At 47.2% G+C, this 14,784-nt stretch overlaps 2 long non-coding RNA genes across 4 annotated transcripts in view; one reads left to right on the top strand and one right to left on the bottom strand.

Moving 5' to 3' along the window:
- The window catches only part of LOC144378061 (uncharacterized), an 81,780-nt gene extending 76,592 nt beyond the window's left edge, over nt 1-5,188 (bottom strand). For all 3 annotated transcript variants that reach the window (XR_013439565.1, XR_013439567.1, XR_013439566.1), the window contains exon 1: nt 4,831-5,188. This is a non-coding gene — a long non-coding RNA (uncharacterized LOC144378061). The remainder of the gene's footprint in view (nt 1-4,830) is intronic.
- A 1,191-nt stretch (nt 5,189-6,379) lies between these two features.
- Nucleotides 6,380-14,557, top strand: LOC144378060 (uncharacterized). The gene is made up of 2 exons (XR_013439564.1): nt 6,380-6,813; nt 8,023-14,557. It is a non-coding gene; the product is annotated as an uncharacterized LOC144378060 (long non-coding RNA).
- Nucleotides 14,558-14,784: the final 227 nt, after the last annotated feature.

The raw sequence follows: 14,784 nt of genomic DNA, 5'->3' as shown, positions 1-14,784 counted from the left end.
TCCTGCCCACAGTGCCTGCCTGCGCTGTCAGACTTTCTGTTCCCCAAGGGCAAGTGAAGAAGCTGGATTTGAGCTTCACTCAAAGGAGAGGAACATGGTCCAGTGGGCACTGGAGGGGAGGAGACTATCAGTGGAACATAGGCTCCTGGGCTTTACATGAACCTGCCACCTGCCAGTGAGGGGGTCTTTAAGCAAGCCCTATATTCTCTCAGTTTTGACTCCTGTAATAGTCAGGCCATTCTCTCCTTGTCATCACAGCAGCTTAGACTTTCAGTTGTCTTCCCAAGGGGAAGGCAGAATTTGAGGGAGACTTGTACTCTGAGAACTCTGAGTGGCTCTTGGGGCTCTGATTTCCAGCTTGGTTCATTTCCATAATTAAGAACAATAAGCAGTAGCATACACCTATAATCCCAGCAACCCAAGAAGCTGAGGAAGGAGGATTACAAATTCAAGGTCAGCTTCAGCAACTTAGTGAGGCCCCTGTCTCAAAATAAAAAGGGCTGGGGTCGTGGCTCCATGGTTAAGCATCCCTGGGTTCCATCCTCAGCACCTACCCACCCCCTAAAACCAGAACAGTGACAACAATAATAAAGCCATCCCTGAAGCACTTGGTACATGCAAGGCACACCCCCAAGCCTGTCAAGTATACTATTTTAATCTTATAATAAACCCATATAGGTATTATGATGCCAATTTTGTAGATAAGGAAGTTCAGACAAAGATTCAGTGACTTGTCCAAGAATGTCCCAAATAAGTCCAGAACCCAAACCCAGGAGGCAGTGATTCTAAGGGGTCACCCAGTGATCTTGCATTAGAGCCTCATACTGAAAGTACAGATTCCCAGGGCTCCCCCTGACAAATTTAATGGGACTTTCTATGGCTGTGGCGTGGGAGGCTACATTCTCAGTTATCCCCTTCACCTTTTGTCTCCATCTCCCTCCCCACATGGGGACTCATAACACAGCTGGGCCAAGATGGCCATATCTATATGCAGATGTGCCTAGATTTGTAATGGGGTTTCTTCCTGATAAACCCATCCTAAATTGGAAGTATCTTAAGTTGAAAATGCATTTAATACGTTCAACCTCCTGAATGTCCTTCCTTAGCAGCACAGCTCACTGTGGCATATCAGTGATTTCTCCTTGGGATCTTATGGCTGGCTGGGAGCTGTGGCTTGCAGCATTGCCCAATATGCAAGAGAGCATCATGCAGCCTATCACTAGCCCAGGAAGAGAGATCAAAACTCAACAATGTGATTGCAGCGTATTTATAGAAAGACGGAACTGAGAAATGGAAAATAACTAAGTATGGTTTATACTGAATGTGTATTGGTTTTGCACCGTAAAACGTTCCAGAAAGTGTAAATCGAACCATCATAAATTGAGGACTGTCTGTAATCACATCATCCTCTTAACTCTCAAGAGAAACCCGACTGCCAGGGCACCAGCGTCCTCTGCTGCCCTCTAGTGGTGGCTCTTTTTTCTCCCACTCCCTGAGTGGACATGGCTGGGCTCAGATTCTTGAGATGCATCTTTCTTGTCCTTGCTGCTTTCATAGACTAAAAGAGAAATTCCCTCGACCAATTAAACTTAGTAAAGTTTATTTGAGCAAAGGAAAACAAAGTAAAAAAAGATTCTCAAATCAGGCAGCTCCTAGATCCAGAGCAGGTTCGGAGGACAGCCAACAATATAACTGGGTAGTATTTATAGGAAAATAGAGCTGAGAAGTAGAAAATAACTTAATGGGCTAGAGCTCAGTCAATCAACCAATCAATTGGTTACAAGCTTAATTAGCTAATTGGCTACAGGGCCTCCTGCAACCAACCAAGGCTCAGTTACTGTGATTAAACTCTATATTGGTCCTAAAATTCTTTGATGCAGGAACTTAGTCCAAGTCAATATCCTCCCACAAATTTTATTTAAAACCCAGAATATTTCCTCTCCTTTTTCCCTAAAACGCCCAACTCTTAATCTCATGCGATCAGAGTATGTAACTCACCACCCATCAGACCAAACATGAGGCAGAGATCAGAGGGAACAAGGCCTTAATCACAGAGCTTTCATCTATTAAAAGAATAGTATGCAGAAAAGATGGAAGAGGGGAGTGTTTAAAAGCTCCTAATCTGTTATTTCTTCCTCATCTCTACTTCTTTCCTATATACTTTAATCTTTTTTAAAAAAAAAATATCTTTCTAGTTGTAGATGCACACAATACCTTTCCTTTATTTTTATGTGGTCCTGAGGATCAAACTACAACCCCAGTCCATACTTCAATCTTATTGCAAGGCAAGTACACCAACATACTGGTGCCATAATGTCTCCAAGGATAAAATAAATTATATTGACTTGTATCTTTCACAAGAAAGAAATTTCTTGAAAAAAAAAATCATGACCAGTGGAAAATTACCAGACCGTAGCCCAGCCCAGCACCAGGATAAGAAATGAGCCCCGTCCCTTGTTCAGGAAGCAGCCTGATCTCTATGGGCACTATCATCTCCCCTCTTCTTGCGGTAACTCCCCCATCCCCCACCATTAAAGCTTTGCCTGGGTGTTCAGGCTCCTTGGCTCTGTTTTCACTTCTATTTTCTCCGGGTCAGAAGTTTCTGACTGTGGCTTCAAGCCTACACAGCCATCTGCCCGCTCTTGTGGGTGGCCTTCCCTGTGGATTTCAACTCCTGGCTCTCTGCCTTCTCCTTGACACTGTTCCTGTCATGAGGCTGGGTGGTTTCAATATCCACGTCCATAGAAACCGTGTACATCATCTTTCTAACACCTTGGCCACTCATCTCTGTCTTTATTCCTCTTGTGACCTTGACCTCTTCCCTTTCCCAGGCATGTGCTCCCTTGGTCACAACATAGGAATTATTCTGTGCCTGCAAATCTTTCAAAATCTCTGATCTAAGTGCCCCACCTACAGGATGCAAGCTCCTACTCATCTAATTCCCCAATCCCCAAAGCTCTTCAACATAAGCCAGGCCCGTGTCCTCTAATTGCACCTAATTGTTTTCCCCATGGTACCCCATCCTGTTCTCACTTCTTTGTCCAGTTGCATTTCATGGTCTTCCGCTATAGTCACCTGGGTTGGCGGGAGGCCAGGAAAGTGCCTGGGACACGAAATCAAAGGAGGTCTTCACTATGTACCTGCATGACCCAAGGAGGGCCTTCTTCAGTTTTGCACCCTGAATGTTTCAGAACCTGGCAAACTCCTGCTCTTCAGGCTGGGAAAAATTCATGGCCCTTCTTGTCACGAGCCATCCATGGGCTGTGTGTGGACTGTTGCTCCTAGTAGCCTCATGAGAGGATAGGTTTGGCATTGGGAACTTCCCATGGCACCCCCAACAGGGATTTTCTGCCTGATGTGGGTGAACTACCCTCTCAAGCTCTGCCAGAGATCCCACACAGCACCTGAGATGGGTGTGGCCTGCCATGAGGTCAATCATCCTGCTGACTGCAAGACACCATGAAGCAAGACTCTATGCCCTTGAAACCCTATCCCTGCCTTTGATGCACCCTCTTAAGTAAACCACTGGAGCCAGTTTTCTTTGTCTAGTTCCAGAACCCATGTGTACTAGATCTATCAGGAGCTTTGTCTTTTGTAAATATATTTCCGAGTATTTGTGTTTTGTTATTTGCTAACTATTTGAGATCTTAAGTTTTAGGGTGGCTTGGATTCCCCTTCACTAGAAGAACCACCAGTGAGATACTGGCTGTCGACCCCCCCCCATAAGACCTACTGGAACTTCACAAGGACAGATCTCACGTGCACTGCAGTTGGCCTGGCCATCCACCTGCTTTTCCCTAGCTAGCTCAACACTCCCACTCCCCCACAAGACCTTATCAGTCATCCTCCCTCCCCTCAAATCACACCTCCTCACTAACCCCCCTGTCAGCTGATGTCAGGCTTCCTGCCTCTCTGAGATCACAGAAGCAATGGAGGAGAACTTGCTTCTACCTCCTGAGTGCAGCTCAGCCAGTGTCAGAGCCTGCTTGCTGGGGAGCAGCCCCACCCTCTGGTGCAAACCCCCTGGAGTCTATTCTCTCAGGCCAGCCCTCCACCAGCTCCAGTGCTTCTCTAGACAGGAAGCCTTTTCCCTGGATCCCTCTCCACTCCAAACCCCATGGGGTCCAGCCATGCTGCTCACTCCCCCCAGGGACGGCCATTGGACCACCACTGGGGCATGAAGAAAACCCCAGTTAGGCTGAATGCTCAACAGAGATGAGTAGAGAGGAGACTCGGGCAAATTCCCTGCACTTTAGGTCCTTGAGAACTATTCCAGCCCAACAGTGCTGCCCTTGGCCCACAATTTAGCCAGAGAAGAACCCACCATCAAGGATAAATACCACTGGTTGAAGGATCTTCTGTGAAGTTGGGCATCGCAATTTCTGCTTATGCTCTCTGCACTCTCTGAGGAGAGTTAAAGCAAAGAAGTGTTTGTGAACTGGGCTGAAAGTTCCATCCTTGAAAGAATTGGTCAGGAAGTCCACGTTAGAGTGTGCATCCCGACTGGCCCAGGGCAGAACTGGCATTCAAACTGTAAAGCCACCTGCCAGGAAACTCCCTGAATCTTGAGCAACCCAGTCACCCTAGGTCCTACAGGTGTTCTGCAGAGGGTGGTGGCAGGTGGTGATAAGGATGCCACTAGAAGGATGACAAATTGGTGCAAAGATCTTAACCATGATTGCTCATTACAATAATGGGGGGGGGGTTGAAACTATTGACATTCAGAGGCTGGGGATGTAGCTCTTAGTGGGAGTGTGCTTGCTTAGCACATACAAGGTCCTGGGTTCCATTCCCAGCACTGAAAAAAACAAAAAAGCTACCAACACTCACCACTACAGGGCAGTTGTCACCAGCTGGAGAAGCAGGGTCCATGTTGTTATGGGAAACAGGCGGATCCAGAAGCGGCAAGCAGCACTTGGAGAGGAGAGGTCCAAATTTTATTTTCTCTGCTGGACTCCCAAAAGGAAAAAACTCCAAATTCTGAGCCCTGATCCACATTTCCTCGCAACATTTATAGGTGATTTGGTGTCACCATAGATCCATCCTATTATTGGGGGCTTTCCCCTCTTTTCAAAAAAATTCCTAATCTATGTGGCTGGAGGCCTTGTGCAGGGTCTCTAACAAACAAACAAACATGCTTACAGAAACACATAAGAAGAAATGGCTCTTTTCACAGGCATCTGTTAAATCTTAGCCTTGAGAACCTGGCACAGGAATATTCACATTCCAAGAGGGAGTAGTCAGACTACTCCAGTCATCTACAATCCAAAAAGCAGGGCCCCCGTGGTTAATTAGTATTTCTGAAGAAAGGCAGAGAGAGGGGAGGGGAACTGACCGTTTCCCCAGGCACTGGTTTCCTACCAGTCTGATCTTGCCATCACAAAGTGGCAGTAACTTGGGCAACTCTGGGGTCTTAGGAGCAGCTAGAACGACACCCACATGGTTGAAGAGAAAGACCCTGCCCCTGAATTCCAACTCCAAAGGCAATAGCCCTCCCTGCCGGCCCCAGTGGCCAGCTTGGGATGGATTCTCACACAGAGGGCCTCTACCTCACTGCCTGACTGGATTCTTCAGCGGGTGGGTGGTTCCAAGGACCTTACTTGTTACCAGAGCACCTGGCACCTGTCCCTCCCAGCAAATGAATGGTCACGGGCAGGAGGCCACAGAGAGCCTTTGGGGAAGGAAGGCAGATGGGGGCAGTCTAGAGCCCTAACTCTGTGCAGTAATGCAGTACGTTCCCAGGGATCAACACAGCCGCCAGGAACACAGATGCTCTGAGGTGTGAACTGTGTCCTGTGGGGGAAACTTCCAGAGATTCTACTTCTCCACATACACACAGCATTCCCTGCCCCAAACAGCAGGTCAGAATGAGGGGCTTCCGTCCTGAGCTGGGTGTCTCAGACACCCCTCTGTGTGGGGACTGCTCTGGAGAGTCTGAGAGAGGGACACTGAGCCCCAACGGGAACTCAGGTAGCCACGCAGGGGATGTCCTTCCCCCATCACTATCACTTATAGCCCAGGCCTCAGCATCCCCCTCAAGTGCCTCCAAGCCACTTTGAGCTTCTAGAAGCAGGAGTGACATAGAGCTGACATGAATCTTTTTTTGAGATTTATTCTAGCTCTTTTCTGAGCTTCCAGTAGGTTTCCACAAAGGGTGCCTCCCAACATTTTTTAATTCTATGTTGGCCATCATTGAGAGATGGAGAATTGCCATTATGTCCTCTCCTCACACAAAAGTTCAGGAGCCTAGTGGTCTCTATGAAACTTGATGGGCCTCACACCAAGAAACTTCCAGAAATAGCTCTGCCTCTGAACAAGAGGTCCATGCAGAGAAGACCAATAGGAACACTAACTCCGGTGAGTGATGAGCCTGTGGACGAGGCACCAGGCATCCGCCATCCGGCCTTCCCTCTCTTGCCTTTGTCCATATCCCATAAGTCTCTCTGTCTGACAGGCTGTTGGTGACCAGCTGGAAGGCCACTCAGGTGGTCATGGGACATGTTGCTCAGCCAATCAGAATCATGCAGCACTTGGTTCCACAGAGACAGATTCAGTTAAACTGTCAAAGGTTCAATCTCAACGACTCAAGACAACTTGGCCATCTTGGGCCAGTCAACTGGACCCTATACTGACCTGTCCTGGTCATTCAGTCAGGGTGGAGTTGGTGGAATAGTAAAAGTCAGGAAGATGGCCAGTGGTCAGCAGGGTCAGGCCATCCAAGGACAAAGTGTGAGCCTGCCTGGGTCCTAGAGAAGGACAAACGTCGCTGCTGGTAGAGGAGCTTCTAAGGATAAGAAAGTCACCTTCTGTCTGGTAAGAAGGGATGCCCCATGGTGGGGTCAGGGCATGAGACCCCTACCAGGTCAGGCCATGTCCCAGGGATGGACATCCTCTGTGTGACCTGCCTCCTTCAGAGCAGCTGGGGACAGGCTGAGGATGGGGAGGAGGTGGTACAGTAGCTCTCAGGATCAAGGAAGATCCTGGACTCCAGGATTCAGGAGGAGACAGGCCCCGTCTGTCTCCAGAGAATGAGGGTAGCATCTACTATGGCTGACGTCAGAGCTCATGGTCTAAACCTTGACTTGTCTTTTACCAGATTCCTTCCAGCAGCACAGAGGCCCCGGGAACCATGGTCCGGAGGGGAGGGCCGCCTGGTTCTGAGCTCAGGTTCAGCCTTGAGAGTGCACTACACAGAGATGCAAGCAGACAGACAGAAGGTGCACAGGCACAAACTAGTGTCCGCACCCTCCCTCTCTCCCTCCCTCCCCTTTGCAACAAGAAACACTGAGTGGCAGGCAGGGCCTCAGGCAGCATTTCCAGGAGGAGGGACCCACAGGGGCAGTGAGCTCCCTGTAGGCACCACTGGCCCAACAGAAGGAGCCCCTGGGAGCCAGGCAATGAGGCTGAAGAGGGCAGTGTGAGAACCAGTCTAGAATTCCCTCAGAGAAAGACCAGGCCTCCAGGAACAAACACAGGGCTAGGCATGAGGTGACACAGGCCTGCAATCCCAGCTACTCAGGAGCCTGAGGCAGGAGGATGACAAGTTCAAGTCCAGCCTGGGGAACTTAGTGAGACCCTGTCTCAAAATAAATTTTAAGGGCAGGGGTTATGGCTCAGTAGCGGAGCGCTTGCCTCATACATGTGAAGGCACTGGGTTGGATCCTTATCACCACATAAAGATAAACAAAATAAAAAATATTAAAAATTTTTTTAAAAGGCTGGGGGCATAGCTCAGTGGTAGAGGGCTTCTCTAGAATATGTGACGACCTGTCTTCACTCCCCAGAATTTCAAAATTAAAAAAAAAATTAGCTCATATGGGGAAGTCAGATCCAAATGGGGGAAGAAAGGGGACCCCACTTGAAAATGGGGCTCACAACCTACCGCCATCAGAGCACTGAGGACATATTAATTGGAAAGCCTGCCCAGCACTGAGGATGGCGTGCACAGGATGCACCCTAACAGCACAATCCCTTGAGCCTGTGCTTCCCAAGGGCTGACATCTTGCTTGTCTTTTCCTCTAGCAATCAGCCACAGCTGCCTGGCACTGCCCACGCTCACAGTCTTCTGCCTCAGGGGCTGCTGCCCTGAGCAAAGCCACTGGAGGGACTGGGGACAAGGACCAGGACACTGTCACCTGCACCAAGGCCTCTGGATCAGCACAGAAAGGACAGAGGTCCAAACCACAGATGCTGAAGGAGGACGGTGGCCACAGGGGAAAGGAGGACGCAACTACCAGGTGTACCTGGGCTGAGGGACTCAGGGGAGGTGGCCAGGACCAGAGGACACCTCGCTCCCCCATGGTCCAGGCGGGAAAGCCACTTCTGCTTTAGGGGCTAAGTGTCCCATAGAAATCACCTTATTTGGGCTCTCCAGGCTGCAGAGGCTGCACGGCTCCCCACCCAGCCCAGCTGGGCTGCAGCATACAGTTCAGGTGCAGGAATATGGTCATTTGCTTTTCTTCCCCTTGGGGACCAGACTAAGGGGAACAAAGTGATACTGATTACCTGTTGGTGGTCATATGCGTTCCTGTAATTCTCAAGTGTTTGAAAATTGCACTTCTCAGAAGAAGGCGAGTAATTACAAACATCAGACCCCTGCTGGACCTCACATTGACCCTACCCCACCCGGAGCTGGACCCTGCTGCAAGCATCATGTGGTCAGATTCAAGAGGGACTATCAGGATCAGCATTCTGGAGGCTAGACCTCATGTGACTCCTGCCCAGACCCTGGCCCTGACCGCTGTGACTGGGAGGGGAGGAGACAAGGCTGGCCATGGGCCTGCGCTCCTATCCGCCTTGACCTTCTCTAGACTCCAGTTTGGAACCAAACAGGATGAACACAGAGGAACCCTTAGAGCACCAACACAGAGAGTGCGCCACAGAAACCTGGGGCCTCTGACTCTCTCCCTTCTCCAGCCCCTGGATGCTCCATGCTGACTGGGTGCTGTGGGTCCTGAAGGAGGGGCCCGGCGCTCTCCAGGCTGGGCCGGCTCCTCCTGGAACAGGGCCCACAGCTCTCAGTGGCCCTTCAGGCTCAGTCTTCTGCACTGAGGAGGCTGTGCCAGGAGCCACCCCTCCCTGGAGCAGGCCAGGACCTGGCAGACACCTGGGGAGATCCTGCACACTGGGGGCTCCCCCAGGAGACTTCTGCCCAGCAGCACCCCTCTGCTGCCACACCTGCCAGCAGAGGCCAGACTCGGGGACTGGAATCTGGACACATCCCTGTGGTTCTGGCGGGCTCCATGTCATGGCTCTCACCAAAGCCTTGTCTTCCTGCACAGGGAGGCAGAGGGGGGTTCTGAGAGCAGGCCATGGGCCAGGGAGGGAAGGAGCAAAAGAAAACCAGGTGGCCCCAGAGCGCTGAGTGGAGTTCCATGTGCGAAGGCCAGCCGGCTGTGTGATTTGGGGCAGGTTCAATGAATCTCTGTGCTTTTGTTCTCTTCAAAATGGTGATGAGAACCCATGCTACTGACGTGTTGGGGTTTCCAGTGAGTTTCTTGTGCAAAGACCCGGGGCAGTACCGGGGCATCAGTAAGGGCTGTGGCCATTCTTGTGTGCTGCCAGGTCACCACTGAGCAAGGAGCACCTCAGAGCCCTGGCAGTCCCTGGCCAGCCCTGCCTCTGGCTTGAGGCTCGGGACAGGGAAAGGCCACTACATGCTTTCTTCAACAGCCACCAGCTGGGCACATTTCAGTTCCCTCCAGAGTCTAAAATCAGAGTCCTTTTCATGTGGCCAGTGGCCCCAGTGCCCAGAGAGAATAGCTTGGTGAAGTTATTGGTGTGGCGTTTTGGTGTTGTCTTCATAGAAAACCAAAGGGCTTAAACATTTACATTTGCCCTGAAGTTGTAAGCAAGTTCTGACCCCCTGAAGATGAGACAGACCCACCTTGACAGTCAAGTTCAAGTCTAAGCCCCCCTCCCCCACCCCATTGCAGGGGAAGGTCATTGCGTGTGTGAGGGTGGTTGGAGCAGTCAGGCCCCTCAACCAATTCCTGTGCTGGGCCTGATGGGTCCATTTGGATTTGAGGACCTCTCTCTGGAAGCATTTCATGACCAGATCGTCCTGGAGATGGTATCATAGACCTTGGTCTTCCCAATATTTCTTTTGCTGATGCCTGACTTTTACCTCATTTCTTCTCCTCAGCATTTCCAGTTTTCTTTTGGGGTTCCATTGCAGATAGTCCATTTGGTAGCACACGCTACTGTGATCTAGTGTTTCACTCTCCGTCAAAACTTCTGCTTCACCTCCCAAAATTTCTTTTCTGGAATCTGCTTCTTTGTATGAAGCATGCTGGTGTTTTCAAAACGAGTCCTGATAGTTCTTACCCTCTCTTTGTAATTAGGGAAAATGCCAATCCTTTTTTGGCAGTTGGATTGGTATTCCTTCTGTTTTTGAATCAGTGCTTTCTCTTCATGGAGAAAGCTCAGGAAAAGGAGTGGTGGTGGACCTCCATCTCAGAACTCCTCAAGCAAATCTGCCCACATCTTAGGTGTTCAGGCGAGAGAGCCCTGAGCACTGTGTTTTTTAAAAAGAACTGCCCCCCTCCACTTTCTCACAGAGGTTCACTCAGTCTTTGGTGTTTCTTAGCTCAAAGGGCATCAGAAAGGCCCCCCCTCTTAACTCGTCTGAACTTTCTTTAGGCACTTTCATTTCCTGGTGTTCTTTTTTCTCCAACAGGCAATGGAGGTGATTTATTTGGTACATTGCTGATGATGTTAATTCTTGTGGACACTGTCTTCTTGATCAATGAGTGTCACCAAGGCTTTTCATCCAGGTGTTAGTGGTAGGCACAGTGGGAGTCAGTAAGGACACTGACCTCTGCGGAAGAGGGTTTGTCCTGTTTTTTTTAGGGCTCCACACTCTGGCACTGACCTGCCACCTTCCTCATCCCCAGAGCTGCTCCTCTTCCTGAAGCAGCTGTTTCCACTCTGTCTACCTCAATGTTGCCACTGTCTGAGACAGGAGAGTTAGATTTGAAGGGTTCTGGGGTGGGGGATGTCTCCAGAAGTATCAGGAGCTAGAGAGCCACCTCTTTGTGCACAGATTGTTCATATGGTCTCAAAGGTGAGAATCCAAACTACCTGGCCAATTTTGAATATGCCTGCCACGTTTTGACTCATTCAGACCTTTGCACCCTCTCTACCCCACCTATCCTTGAAATCTCCTGTGGGCGACATGTTCTCCTGTTCCAAAGGAAATCATCCCAACAATATTGCTCTTTCTCATACCAACTGTCCTCTGCACTGACCTCTGTGGAGTCAGAAGGTATCCCACATTACACAGATGAAAGAATTGTTTGCTCCCAGGGGTGTTCTTCAGAGTTTGAAATGGGGTAGAGCTTTGAAACGGGGCTCCACAGGGATAGCCTCTTTCTGGAATTCCTTCACGCCCAAAAGTGAACTGTAGTGAACAAGGGCTGTCTGGCCCTCCATCTCCAAAGCCCCACCAAGTACACATGGCCTGAGATTTCCATGGTGATGGTAAATAAGCCTCACCTGCAGCCTCTCTGATCACTACTGCATGCCCCTCTCCTCCAGGTCTGTGCTAAGTGCCCGGATGTGATAAGACTCGGGAAATGGAGCTTGACCCAAGACTAGAGGCCTTGAAGTCACACTAGGACTGGGAGCTCTGAAGCTCTGAGTTCAAGGGCTTCAAACCTTGGAAACTGGACAGCAATGCCCAGTGGAGGGACAGGTGATTAGGGTCCAAAATTATATGTGAAAGTAAGAATACAGGCATGGTTTGTTCATACGGCAGATCTAGAACTAGCTGGAGGGAAGATGGATGCTGGAAGTTTTGCCTTTAGAGCAGAACAGATATCAGAATATGGTATTTCCCAGACAGTGGAGGTATTTGAACAGAGGCCCAAACACTGTCACAGGGACAGTGTTGGGAATGATTCAGTTATGAGGAAGGGGTAGAAAAGACACTCATCAGTTTGAAAATATGACAATTGTACATTTGCATATTTTGAATATCAAAAAATCCCTCTTTGGCTGGGGTTGTAGCTCAGTGGTAGAGCGCTTGCCTCACACGTGTGAGGCTCTGGGTTTGATCCTCAGCACTACATAAAAACAAAACAAAATAAAGGTAATGTGTCCATCTACAACTAAAAAGAAAATATTAAATGTGTGCACTACTGCACCCGGATTTTTTTTAAAAATCCCTTCTCTATATTCACCCTACACAAAAATCAACTCAAAGTGGATCAAAGACCTGGGAATTAGACCAGAAACACTGCAACTGACAGAAAACAAAGTCAACACTCCAATATATTGGCACAGGCAGCAGCTGAAGACTCCTAAAGCTCAAGAACTAAAACCAAGAATCAGTACATGGGATGGCATCAAATTAAAAGCTTCCACAAAGCAAGGGAATCAAGCATGAAGAGAGCCTTCAGAATGGGAGAAGATCTTTACTGGCTACTTTGCCAACAGAGGATTAATATCCAGAATATATAAAGGACTCAAAAACTTAACACCCTCCCCCGCAAAAAAAAAGAAAAAGAAATACCCCAATAAATAAATGGTCAAATAAACTATAGACAATTCTCAGAAGAAGGAATAGAAGCCCAGTGTGACAACACACACCCATAATCCCAGTGGCTTGGAAGGCTGAGGCAGGAGGATTGCGAGTTCAAAGCCAGCCTCGGCAATTTAGTGAGGCCCTAAACAACTCATTTAGTGAAGCCCTAAACAACCCTGTCTCTAAATAAAATACAAAAACGGGTTAGGGATGTGGCTCAGTGGTTAAGTACCCCTGAATTCAATGCCCGGTACCAATAAAAAAAAAAGTTCAACATTCTTAGAAATTAGGAAAATTAGGGAAATGCAATGCAAGTCTACACTCCAGTTAAAATGACAACCATCAAGAATACACATAATTGGAGAACACGTTTGCCCCTGGACCTGTGTGGAGGCAGTGTGAGAGCGGGAATAAAGAATTGCTGTTTGAACCTACAAAAAAAAAAAAAAAAAAAAAAGAATACACATAATTGCTGGCAAGGATGTTGGAGGAAAGTCTACTCATACATTGTTGGTAGAACTGCACATTAATACAACCACTTTGAAGAGCAGTATGGAGATTCCTCAAATGACTAGTAATGAAACCATATGACTCAGCTATCCCACTTATTGGTATTTATCCCAAAGAATTAAAACTAATGACTGTGATACATGCATACCATTGTTTATAGCAATGCAATTCACTAGAGCCAAGTAATGGAAACAGCTTAAGTGCCTGTCAACAAATGAACGAAAAAAAAAAAAAGAAAATATGGCATCTATAATGGAGTTTTAGTCAAGTCATAAAGAAAAATGACATTGTCATTTGCTGGTAAATGGAAATAAGCCAGATTCAGAAGGTCAAAGTTTGAACGTTTTCTCTCATATGTGAAAACTACACAGAGAGGGAAAGAGAGAGGGAAGAGAGGAGAGAAATTTTTAAAAAGGGGAGGGATATCACAGAAATAGAAGGGAGACTAATAAAGGATTAAGAAGGAGGGAGGAGAGGAGGGCATGGAGAAGTATTGGGGAATCAGATGATGCTATGTCCATGTATGAATATATTACAATGAATCCTCCGTGTGTATAATAATGCACTAATTTAAAAATAATAATAGAAAGTAGAATATTAGGATAGAGCAAGCAGATCAGGGGAGGAAGGAGAGAATGAAAAAGGAAGAAATGGGGAATGAGATTGGTCAAACTTTTATGTAACTATAAATAAGCATATTGAATCCCACTATTGTGTATAGTTATAATGCACCAGTTTTTAAAAAAAAAAAAACCCTTCTCTCCACTCTGCCTGTACCCAGAAGAAACTATTTGCAATGATTTAAGCTCCCCCCCCCCATTCCTGAGCATCACCAGTTTTCTTTTTATGCTTTTGCCCTCCTCTCTCCTCCCCAAGTTCTTGTATCTCTGATATTTAATCTATTACGTTTTTAATCTAATTGAAATTTTTTCCAACTTTTAAGTGTTACTTGTGAAATTGCTTTTCCAGTGAGTTTTCTTCCTTAGTCATTTGTTTTTACTTTATTTTAGTAATTTTGATTATATTTTCATTCTCATTATTTTTTGATGGCTCATATTTGTCCCTCTTTGTAAGAGTCATATGAAGGAGGTCCCAGAGGTATGTGTCATGCTTTTACATGTCTTGTTTTTGATTATAGTTGCTATTCCCTGATTTAAATGAAATATGTATTGTAAATGAGATGTTTTATAAAGTTTATATATAGCTGGAAAGTACTAATAAACACCAGTGTACCCATCTCTTAGCTTGAGAAATTCAATACAAATATTATCTTTGAGTCATCTGTGTGTCCTCAGCAATCATTTCCCCTTCCCTGATATTGTTATAGATTGCTTTCTTTTTTAAAAAATAGATTTTGTTTACACTTGTTTGTTTGCTCAAAAAGTAGTTTTGCATGTCCTTGAATATAATACTATGTAAACATTATAGCACAATGTAGCTGTTCTAGCTAACTATTGCCCAATGTTGTTCTACAACTAATGATCTCAAAATTTATTAGCATAAAATGATATTCAATCCTCATTTGTGTATTTATTGGGGTCCATTGTATTGAACTGAGGTAGGTTCAGCTGGTTTGTGGTGTGAGTCCAGGCTTGGTTCACCTGGCTTTCAAGGCAGTCTCTTCTCATGGAAAAAGACCAGAGCACCAGAGAGCAAACCTAGCCATGCAAGTATATATTTAGCATTCACTTGTGTCATGCCTGCCTGCATCTCAATGGCTAAAGCAAGTCAGAAGGTTTAATCTAAAA

Source organism: Ictidomys tridecemlineatus, chromosome 5 (genome assembly GCF_052094955.1).
Source record: "Ictidomys tridecemlineatus isolate mIctTri1 chromosome 5, mIctTri1.hap1, whole genome shotgun sequence".
Taxonomy (NCBI): Eukaryota; Metazoa; Chordata; class Mammalia; order Rodentia; family Sciuridae; genus Ictidomys; species Ictidomys tridecemlineatus.
This window is presented reverse-complemented; position numbering and strand designations above follow the sequence as displayed.